The 9,889-nt window shown below is 45.3% G+C and overlaps 1 long non-coding RNA gene across 1 annotated transcript; it reads left to right on the top strand.

Moving 5' to 3' along the window:
• Nucleotides 1-2,141: 2,141 nt before the first annotated feature.
• Nucleotides 2,142-8,706, top strand: LOC144152373 (uncharacterized). Its single transcript, XR_013319153.1, has 3 exons — nucleotides 2,142-2,212; nucleotides 5,681-5,790; nucleotides 8,578-8,706. It is a non-coding gene; the product is annotated as an uncharacterized LOC144152373 (long non-coding RNA).
• The last annotated feature ends 1,183 nt before the right edge of the window (nucleotides 8,707-9,889 follow it).

Raw genomic sequence — 9,889 nt, 5'->3', positions numbered from 1 at the left:
CTCTTCCCTAGATTTCTTCTCAGCACTTCTGACCGGCCAAGGCGCTTTAAATACACAAGGTAACATTTGCGTGACTTAAGTTTCCGGGGTGTCATAAAATAATTGGGGCATGAGCTAGGTGGAAAAAATTCTTGGCTGATATATTGATTGATTTAATAATTGATTTATTGATAGAAGCAGTGACGGGTGGCCTTAACCTCGGCCCGTGCAAAGTCAATTTTGTCTGGAGTACCATAAGGTACCACCTTGAGACCTCTGTTGTTATTATACATGAATGATATATTTAATAACTCTATTTCAGTTCATCTGATTACTTACGCTGATGACATTACAATGCCAGTAACAGGAGTTACAGCAGCTGAATTATCGATATACGGCAATACATTTTTAGAATATCTGAGCCAGTGGTGCAATAAAAAACGTCTCAAGATTAACAACAAGAAGACGAAGGCTGTGACATTTCGAACATAAAATAAAATTCAGAGTGAAAATATTTTACTTGTGCTCGTTAGCGCATGATTGAGATCGTGCGTAGTGTAAAATGTAGGGGTATTATATTCTCAGAGACACTAACTCCAGACATGCAAATTGACAGCGACCCGCCGCGGTGGCTCAGTGGCTAAGGCGTTGCGCTGCTGAGCATGAGGTCGCGGGTTCGACTCCCGGCCGCGGCGACCGCTTTTCTGATGGAGGCGAAATTAAAAAACGCCCGTGCGTACGAGATTTCGGCGCACGTTAAAGATCCCGAGGTGGTCAAAATAAATCCGGAGCCCTCCACTACGGCGCGCCTCAAATGCCTGCGCTGCGTCGGCGCGTTAAACCCTACAATCAATCAATCAATCAATCAATCAATCAATCAATCAATCAATCAATCAATCAATCAATCAATCAATCAATCAATCAATCAATCAATCAATCAATCAATCAATCAATCAATCAATCAATCAATCAAATTGACAGCGTACGTACAAGAATGAATATGATGAATGGCGTGATATGTCGACACCGTACACCATTCCCAGACGCATCAATTTATAAATTTACAATGGATTTATGTTGCCAGTTATTAGTACTGCCATGCACATTGCGGAACAGCAACTAAGCAAAGTAAATTGAAACTTCGTGTAGCGCAAAAACGAGCAATAAGACGTATTGCTAATGTAGAATGGAATGCGAATACAGAGCAATACTTTGCCGAGTTTAATTTTCTTGAGGTGACTTCACACTACGTGTTCAGACTACCTTCAATGCACAAAGCTGCTGTAGTCGCCAATAACAGGACCATGTTGTTTATGTCTCAGCTTGTTCGTCATGAACCAGCTTACTGTGTACGCCATTGTGCCTTGTGGTCATTGGCATTCGGCCCCCACTAATCATTGTTACCAATCTGTATAGTACACCTTAGTAGAACTTTTAAACACACTGGAGGAAAATAATGTTTCCATAACGAGAATCTCAAAGAAAACGTTAACGAATGTGATGTACATGCTTGAGCCTTTGTTGTAATCGGGCTTATTCATTATTCAGAATTCACATGCACTTTTGGTACCGGTTTCTTGGTTTACCAGTTTTGCTTTGTATAGGTTTTCTCTTTCTATAGCTGTTTCTTTTTATAGTATACCGTTACTGTTCTGTTAAAATGTTGAATTAATGTGGTCGTTTCGTCTCTGATCACTTCTGTTGTCTTATGTAGGGCGCAAGGGGTGCTCAAGCTGCAAAGGGCAGCTTTTTTCCTTCCTTCCCCTCTCGTATTGTATTTTGTACTGTACAGAGAGAAATAAATAGCTTATCTATCGATCTATTGCATAAACTTTATTAAAACAGGCAGCGTGATCTTCGAGTGTCCTGCAGTGAGAGGTGTCCATAGTGCATGATACCTTGGTGCTTGCTGACGTGAAGAACCGTAAAAAATTGTGAACTTTCGTTCGTACGACCGGCTCGACGCCATGGCATCTCCCTCCACGTGGGCGAACCTTATCTCGGGGCAAAGCAGTTCAGACTTTCCAGCGGTTCAAAATTTGCATTTCCTCTCGAGCCTATCAAAGACTGGCCTGGCAAGGAGGTGGTCCGGATGGCGAAAGGGTCACCCGATCGTCCCGCCCTCTTAGTAAAAGCTCCTTTCGTAAGGTAGCGTCTAGCCAGTCGTTTCGAACAGACGGCACGACCATGCGGAAGTTTGCCTTGATACTCGTGGTAGCGCTGCTGTCAGCAGGTGAGTTCTGCGCGGATACGTTTAGGGTACGGCTCCCACTGGACTCGCAGTTGGTGTTTTCTGATAACGACATTTGCCGTGCTTTGTTCCGTGGTTTAATGAATCTGTAAGGTGCAGGGAGTAGCAAAGAAGCATTACGGCTTTCAAAGGAGGCACTTACTCATCGGCTTCATTTGGAAATCTAACTCTGCTCAAAGCAGTACACTCGGCCTCTAAATCAAGTAACATTCTTGCAAGTTCGTGTAGTAAATCAAACGTATCTAAGTTGGAATTGTTCGCACAAACCTGCGGAAGGTACAGGCCAGAACTCGTGACGTCGTTGTCCTCCAAGTTCACTCTTTGCATACAGTTTTGCGACATAGATTTGTGGTTTGTACCTGCAAGCTTAGTTCTCCACACCACCCTGTAAGGTGGGTACATGGCAATTCTGACAGGGGTCAAGGTGGCTACCAACAAACAGGCCCGGTTTGATCTCGAAGCGTTTTTCATAAGACAGCAACACATGCTGGCGAGACGAAGTAAGCTTCTTAACTGTCGTCGTCTCCGATTGCATTCGTGGTATAATTGTCGCTTGGAAAAATTAAATGAAACAATATTTTTTAGGCTGATGCTCTCCGCTGGAAAAAAATTGTGCATGCATTTTGATATCGAACCTGCCATCTTTGAACATTATGCGCTTCTACGTCAAGAAACGGGCTTCAACACAAGTGTAACTATTTATTACATGTCTCACGTGCCCTTTTTATGGCAGGATTATGGATGTTAATTAAAAAAGCACCTGTGTCGTGACTGGTAGTCAGCAAAAGTGCTAAATTACGGCAACCATGCCCCCTATAATCTAACGACGGCTGCAGCTGTATGAGCATTCAGTACTAACAAAATATGTACCACGGACCTGCGGTTGAAGCGAATAAGCAGCAAATAGACAAAAAATATTTGTAAAGAAAAACAAACAGAACAAAACAAAAACTTTGGTGCGCCGAAGTATTTAGAAAATGATATGATAATCTGTGTACACAATTTCATTTTCAGCTCAACTATGTCACTGAGCTTAGTTTGACTCTGTTTTGGGCTGCTGCTTTCAAATTTTAGAGTCGCTGAGTGCATGGTATTGCTGAACGCGCAAGGACTCAATTTTTTAAACAAGCAGGCTCCTTCGCAGCAAAATGTGGAAAATGCAGTTGTACAAAGGCTGCTGTTTTTGTTAAGGTAGGCTTCACTGTTTGACGCAAAGGCTTTGACGGGAATGCATTTTTACGGGTATTAAAAGCGGTCTTTTGTCAAAATACGAAAGCCATACAAGCAATTTTGAATCTCCCGCCCGGAAGAAATTCGGCGACGCTTTCCATCCACGCTTTTCGCTAACAGCTCATTTCTGTTCTTGGATAAAACCAGCGCAAACCTAAACAAGGACATAGGAAGTAAAACACAAAGACAGCCGCTGTCCTTGTTGCAGTTGCATCGGGCTCTTTTCTGTGTTTTGCGTACCACTTCCTTTGTGTTTGTTCAAGTTCGCGCTGGTTTCATCCAATAATATGTCTCTCCAACAAGCCCAGCTTGCAACCCTTGTGCTTCTTTATGGCCGCGGCGTGAGCGCGAAAGTATTAGGTTTCAAGGCTATAAGTTGTTTACCCCATTTTTTGGCACCCTGTGTACAACTCAGTCTCGGCCTCCGATGACGTTGTAGATATAATTTTGGCTGTGTCTAGAGTGCCGTTCGACGGTTTTATAAGCACTCCGCTATATCGACGTCCACCGGCGTTTTATGACAAAATTGCCGCGTTTGCCAGTACATCGCTCTAGATAACATAAAGCTAGGCAGCCTAACCTAAACATAACATAAGCTAACGTAACGAACACAAAGAAATAATTTAAAACACCAAAACTAACCTAAGGCGCAAAAATTACACTTCAAATAAATAATGAAAAAAAAAAGCGAGGCAAGAGCCGGCGTCGAACCACCGACTCAGGAATCAATAAGCTAAGACGGATACTCCACACTACAACGACCGACTCTTCGGGCGGTGCTAGCCTAGTGTTAAATATTCGAATGTCGTCGGACGGCACTCTAGCCATGCCTGCAACGATCAGCTAGAGTGCCGTCGGACAGCACTCTAGACACTGCGTATAAATTTTTACAGCCTAGACATTCATTGTACAGTGAAGCTTGCTGTGTCACTTTGGCCCCTCTACAAGGCACACAGGCCCAGTCAGGGGGGTTGGACAGTTGCGTGTCAGGTGCCATTAAAAGGCGGAGAAGTTAATGGCACCCCAGACGTGGCTCAAAGCGGATTGAAATTCTGCCCTGAAAGGCAGAAAACCGAACATATTCACTGTTTTAACAGCGAAGATGTTGTTGCTGGCCGTAATGTGTGCAGCGTCATCAGAAAGCCCCGGGTCTTAGTTACTCTCCCAGTTTACCGTGCCTGTTAGCACGTGTTTTACGAGGAGCGCCCGGAATTGTTCAGGCTTGCGTGTGGCACTCGCAAAAACCTACCAAGAAAAGAGTTCACGTGCGTCTGCACCTCAAGGGGGGAGCACAAGACAGCTCGCGCTACAGACGTCCAGTTCGCAAAGCCGGTTGCCACCGGTTCTAAGGCGGACTGACACGTTCAACTTTGGGAGAAATGTGAAAGCTTGCGGACAAAACGACCCGTGCCCGCCGTTCATGCACGAGTAAGACGACTACATAGATAGATATGACGATGACTACTACTAACGCATTGAAAAGCGACGACGGAACATGTAAATAAACTGCTTCAAACTTAATGCAATGCATGGTGGTGTGTCCCTCGGTGCTTGCATAGAATTCCTCCAGCTTCGCTGTGGTTCAAGCCTTGCTATACTTGGTGCAAGCTTCGCCAATTTTTAGTTGTACCGGCCTTTTCTCGTCTTACGTCGATGTTAGAAGTTTGCTGCAAACCTCTCTAGTGTGTGACCACAGGACAGCTTCAAGGCCGTGCTTTTTTTCCCGCATACCCCGTGTCGGCGATATCAAGCAAACAGGCGCCACAGAAAGAAAAAAGGCCTGCGTACCTCGCACTTTGCCAATCGACTTATGCCGCATCTGGAGAAGCGAACGCCGACCAGGTCATGCTGACGGAGAGGACACAACACGCGGAAAAGCTGGTTGGACTTCTGAACTGCGAATTACCCCCTCTCATCCATAGAAATGATTGATAAAAGTATTGCTCTCTCTCCACAGAGGTAATGAACACTGGCCGTGTCCTCCTCTTCAGACTTCGACGTTCCTGGGGCTGTACTTTTGGAATGAAGGCCTAACAACTCGCCCACGTGTAGATGCGTCCAGAGCTTTTTTACAATATGTTTCGAGCCGAATGATGGCGGAAACCTCGCTGTTTTGACTTAACTGGTTCCGGTAATGATACCTCGGCTCGGATAACGCTACAAAATATCGCGCTTTACCCGTTTTGTCAGAAAACTGTGGTAAAACGAAATTTCTCACAGTGCTGCTGGCGGATGCGCAGAGGTTTCCTGGAAGTGGATACCCAGGTGGAGGTAACCAAGGAGGTCGACGTCCCGGCGGTCAACGTCCCGGACGTGGGCGACGTTGTGGAGTGAGTATGAATTACTCTTCGGTAACAGGAGAAGGAAATATGTCAGCCTAACGTCATTTACTTTGTGAGCGCTAACATATCAGAGCGGTTTGAGTATAAAAGACTCCACCTTCTTTCGAGCTGTATGTCTACAGTTAAACCTGGATATAATGAAGTTTACAAAAATTCGCTATTTTTCGCTGAGTGGAGGTTTTTTGGTACGTGAGGGTTTCGAGTTAAGGCTCGCGTGCATGAAGCCGAAACGAAACCAAAATGCTAGACATCAGTGACGGTGAGCTCACCCTTCAAGAATTTATTTGACAGCGAAAAACTGCGCATTTTCCAACTGCTTCTTCCCCACGGACGTAGTCACTACACGGCACTCCAAAGACCCAAGGTAACTTACTCCCGTATTCACGAATGTAACTAAGTATCCCTTTTCCTTTTGAGATTTTTAGCTGCCTTAATTCGTTTCGAGGACCAAATGCTAAAAGGACGCCCTTTCGCGATCTTGATGCTCTTTTCCGCCCTCAAAACTGGTGAGAGGGTACTAGATAGGACACTGTACCGGGCGGCGACGTTATTCTTTGTCGTCGGCGGAGAGGGCATATAAAATTGCGAGCTTGTCTTGGAAAGACAAAACTTCGCGTTTTCTGGAAGCAGAAATCATCACCGATGAGGCTCCGCCACAGATAGCAGTGGAGACGCCCGACGACATGCCGACAGACAGGCCAAGCACCTAACTGACACCGCACTCACACGTGCAAACGGATGGTAGTTTGCCGTGCGGGCAAAATTCGCTAAATTAGTGCATTTTTCCCGTCGATTTTTCAGAAAAAGTGCAGAAAAATGGCTCATTAGCTTAGCAAATTTGTTACATCAAGGTTAACCGTAGCGACAGCTTGGTTACATAGAAGCCGCAAAAACATGGGTGTTAATGGGTCTGGCAAAGAGGAATTGAGGAACCCTTAAATCCACGAATTATTTGCACAGAAGTTTGTTACATCCAGGTTTAACTTTAGTAGGTTTAAAGATGTGTTCTCTGCCCGCCGTGTTTCGGCCACAAGCTCAGAGAAAGGCATATGCACTCGCCGTTTTAATTACAATTTTATCTTTCGGACAAGAGTGCTCTGCTTTGACACATAACGGCACTTGCCAGACTTACCATGAAGCCTCAGACATTATTCGGGGAATGTTGCCGTACGATGCAAACACGTGTCGTCGAGCCCGGGCGCCCTCCAAACAATTATTGAAACTCATGACGCGAATGCTAAGCACATGCAGCTATACAAAATGATTGGTTTTGCGCTTTCAGTTTTGTAGGCATAATCTTAATTAGGGTTGTTCATTTTCAGGTAACATCTCATTTTAGCCGATTTGTTCACCCAGAACATATTTCAGGAGAACAGGAATAAACCCGATTTCTCCCTGAATGGACCTTTTCAAAGAAGCGATCTGCACAATCTTGCGCTGACTGTCCGTCGTTGTCGACCAGTTCTTGCTGGAAGCAAGCCCCACAAACACAGCTTTCGAACTCATTGAGTACATTCGCATAGCTCTGCCACTCGCTACGCTAGGCTGGCAAATGCTGTACTGACATTGTTGTGCCTAGCTAATGGAAGCTGTGATGTCGAGAGAATTTCTTCCTAGCTGAGGTACATTAATCGATCGGAGAGGTCTCATATGGAGATCGTTTGTCAATTAGCTTGAGGAGATTGCTACGAATGCGTGACATCGTCCTTCCTTTTCTTATATAGCTCTTTTGTAGTCGATGCAGTAGTTTATAAGCGTATTAAGCTCAAAAAATCACCGAAACGGTTTGCGCCATGTTAAAAATATTCCCAGTAACGCCCAACTTGCGCCGCGCGGAGTAACATCCGGCTGCGGTGATAATGCACAGAGGCCACTTCTGCTGCCTTTTTCAAGCTGTGCTCGAGTATAGCTGTCAATTTCTTCGCCTGGCAATGCTAGAAACCGCCATGTCCATGCCTCTTCGGCACAGTCATGGCGCGGCTTGTGCCGCTGCGCCCGCGCCTCGCCGAAAGCAAAAAAGAAAACACCGGCATGCGTCGTCTGCCCCGTTTCAAACCGATTCTCAACGATGGTGTCAACAGATATGCTATTAATCGCACTCACATTGGAGTCGATGCATTACTTCGCGTTCGGTGGGGGACAGTTTGAAAAGTCAAACAGACGTCGTGTGCTTTGCACGGATGAGTGCCGCCATCTCGCGGAGCCCGATGTAACTATTGCCGGCGCACACAAATGGCTGGCCGCATGAGGGCCGTGGCATTTAGAAGGGGGGGGGGGGGGGCAACATTAACAGCTTTAAATCAAATTCGGAAGAGCACCGGGCGTTTCACTAAACACCCCCGTAAGACCTCATGTATCTCGTTGAGACTCTACGCACGCTTTCACAGATTGAGAATGCCTTCCCTTTGTATTGGGTGGGGGTGAACGCCATATCACCAGAGAAGCTAATGTATCTGTGTTGCACTACTTTTCTAATTTCCTGCGTTATTTACGGCTGGTTGAAAGTACACCTCGTATGCTACAAATGGTACGTCTCAATAAGAATTTTGGACGTCCAAGTTCGCATTTCGTACGTTACAATTGAGGAGAATTGCACGCACACGCTTGAGAAATGGGAACGTCCTTTCCACCAGGCTGAGCAAGCCATCCATTTCCTTTGACGACAAAAGTGTCAAGTCTTTCTTGGGCCAAATGTGCGCACGCAGTTCTCAATGATACTTTAACTTGTAATGAGGCCATTTATTGCTGTGCTGTGCTCTTTATTCGCTTTCGCAGAATGTTTACTGTCGTCCAGGGCAGCGCTGCGTTCAAGAAATCGTGCAATGTTTCAGACCTCCCTGCCCGCCAATTCCTTCGTGTGAGTATACACTCCGGCCCAACGAAGTCTCTTTCTTGTGTCCACCTACAAAAGAAAAAAAAATGTGCAGTCCCATAAATACTCAGCCCTAGGCAATGTAGGAGCGAGATTCTGCATCATGATTACGGAGCCGGTCATGTGCGTAAAGGGAGGCTATGTAACAATAAATCTGCTCTTTTTCATTCATAAAACAAAATAAACCCAAGAATTAGACGTTTTGAGAAAATTGAGACGAAGACACCGTTTGCTTCCCTTCCAGCAACAATTCAAGTTAATGCCCCGCCCTAGGCAGTACACTTTGAAGCGTGCTCTTGGAACTAACGCAGAGGTTAACCCGGTAGACTTATTAACACACAATACAGGTAGCCTCATGATAGTTTGCAGAATGTGTGTGTTAGCCGTATATCCAAAGATGAATTACTTCTTGGAAACGGAACCCTCAAGCGCAAGAGTGAAGTTGCGCGCAATAGTTACAACAGCAGCACAAGTTCACGAAGAAGTAAGCGTCTGTTGAGTCAGAGACCACGTTTTGTAGCCGGAAACAACACCTTGGCCTATTTCAGTCTTTTTCGGGCTGCTTGTTGTTTACAGTTAACGAATAGATGGTGTCTTGCTACATGGTTGCGGTCATGGAGAATCCGGAGAACAGCCACTTTTGACAACAGTTTCGGGTTACTCCAAGTTTATAAAATGTAAATATTAGACGTTCGTCTAACACATAACGGTGCGCAGAAAATATAATATAATATAAATAAATCCGAGTATAGCCTTTAAATTCATTCTCGCGTGAAAGATCCCCAGGTGGTCAAAATTAATTCGGAGCCCTCCACTAATGCGCGCCTCATCGCCAGTGCAGCGCATTAAACCTCATAACCATCATAATCATCATCATTTTATGCTCCACTGATCCTTAAATACTTTAGGCGATGGCGTGTAGGAGGGCCACTCCCTCAGTTCTGTCAACGCCCGCAAGATTTTACGCGTGACTCGACGACCTCATTTGCAGCAATTTCTTTCTTCGCTGTTTACTTTTTCTAAATTCGGTCAGTATAGAGGTCGCATAGACGCAAGAGATAGTGTTGGAGGGACTCCCACTGCAGCAACCTTATACAGTAATACCCCGTTAACTTGAACTCGGATATCTCGAAAAATCGGCTAAGTCGAAATTTTCCGCGGCACCGAACCATTTCCTATACGTCCCATATATTTGTTGCCCTTTATTTCGAAGTA

This window comes from Haemaphysalis longicornis, unplaced genomic scaffold (genome assembly GCF_048455015.1).
Source record: "Haemaphysalis longicornis isolate Haplotype H1 unplaced genomic scaffold, Haemaphysalis longicornis Haplotype H1 scaffold_9, whole genome shotgun sequence".
NCBI classification, from domain to species: Eukaryota; Metazoa; Arthropoda; class Arachnida; order Ixodida; family Ixodidae; genus Haemaphysalis; species Haemaphysalis longicornis.
This window is presented reverse-complemented; position numbering and strand designations above follow the sequence as displayed.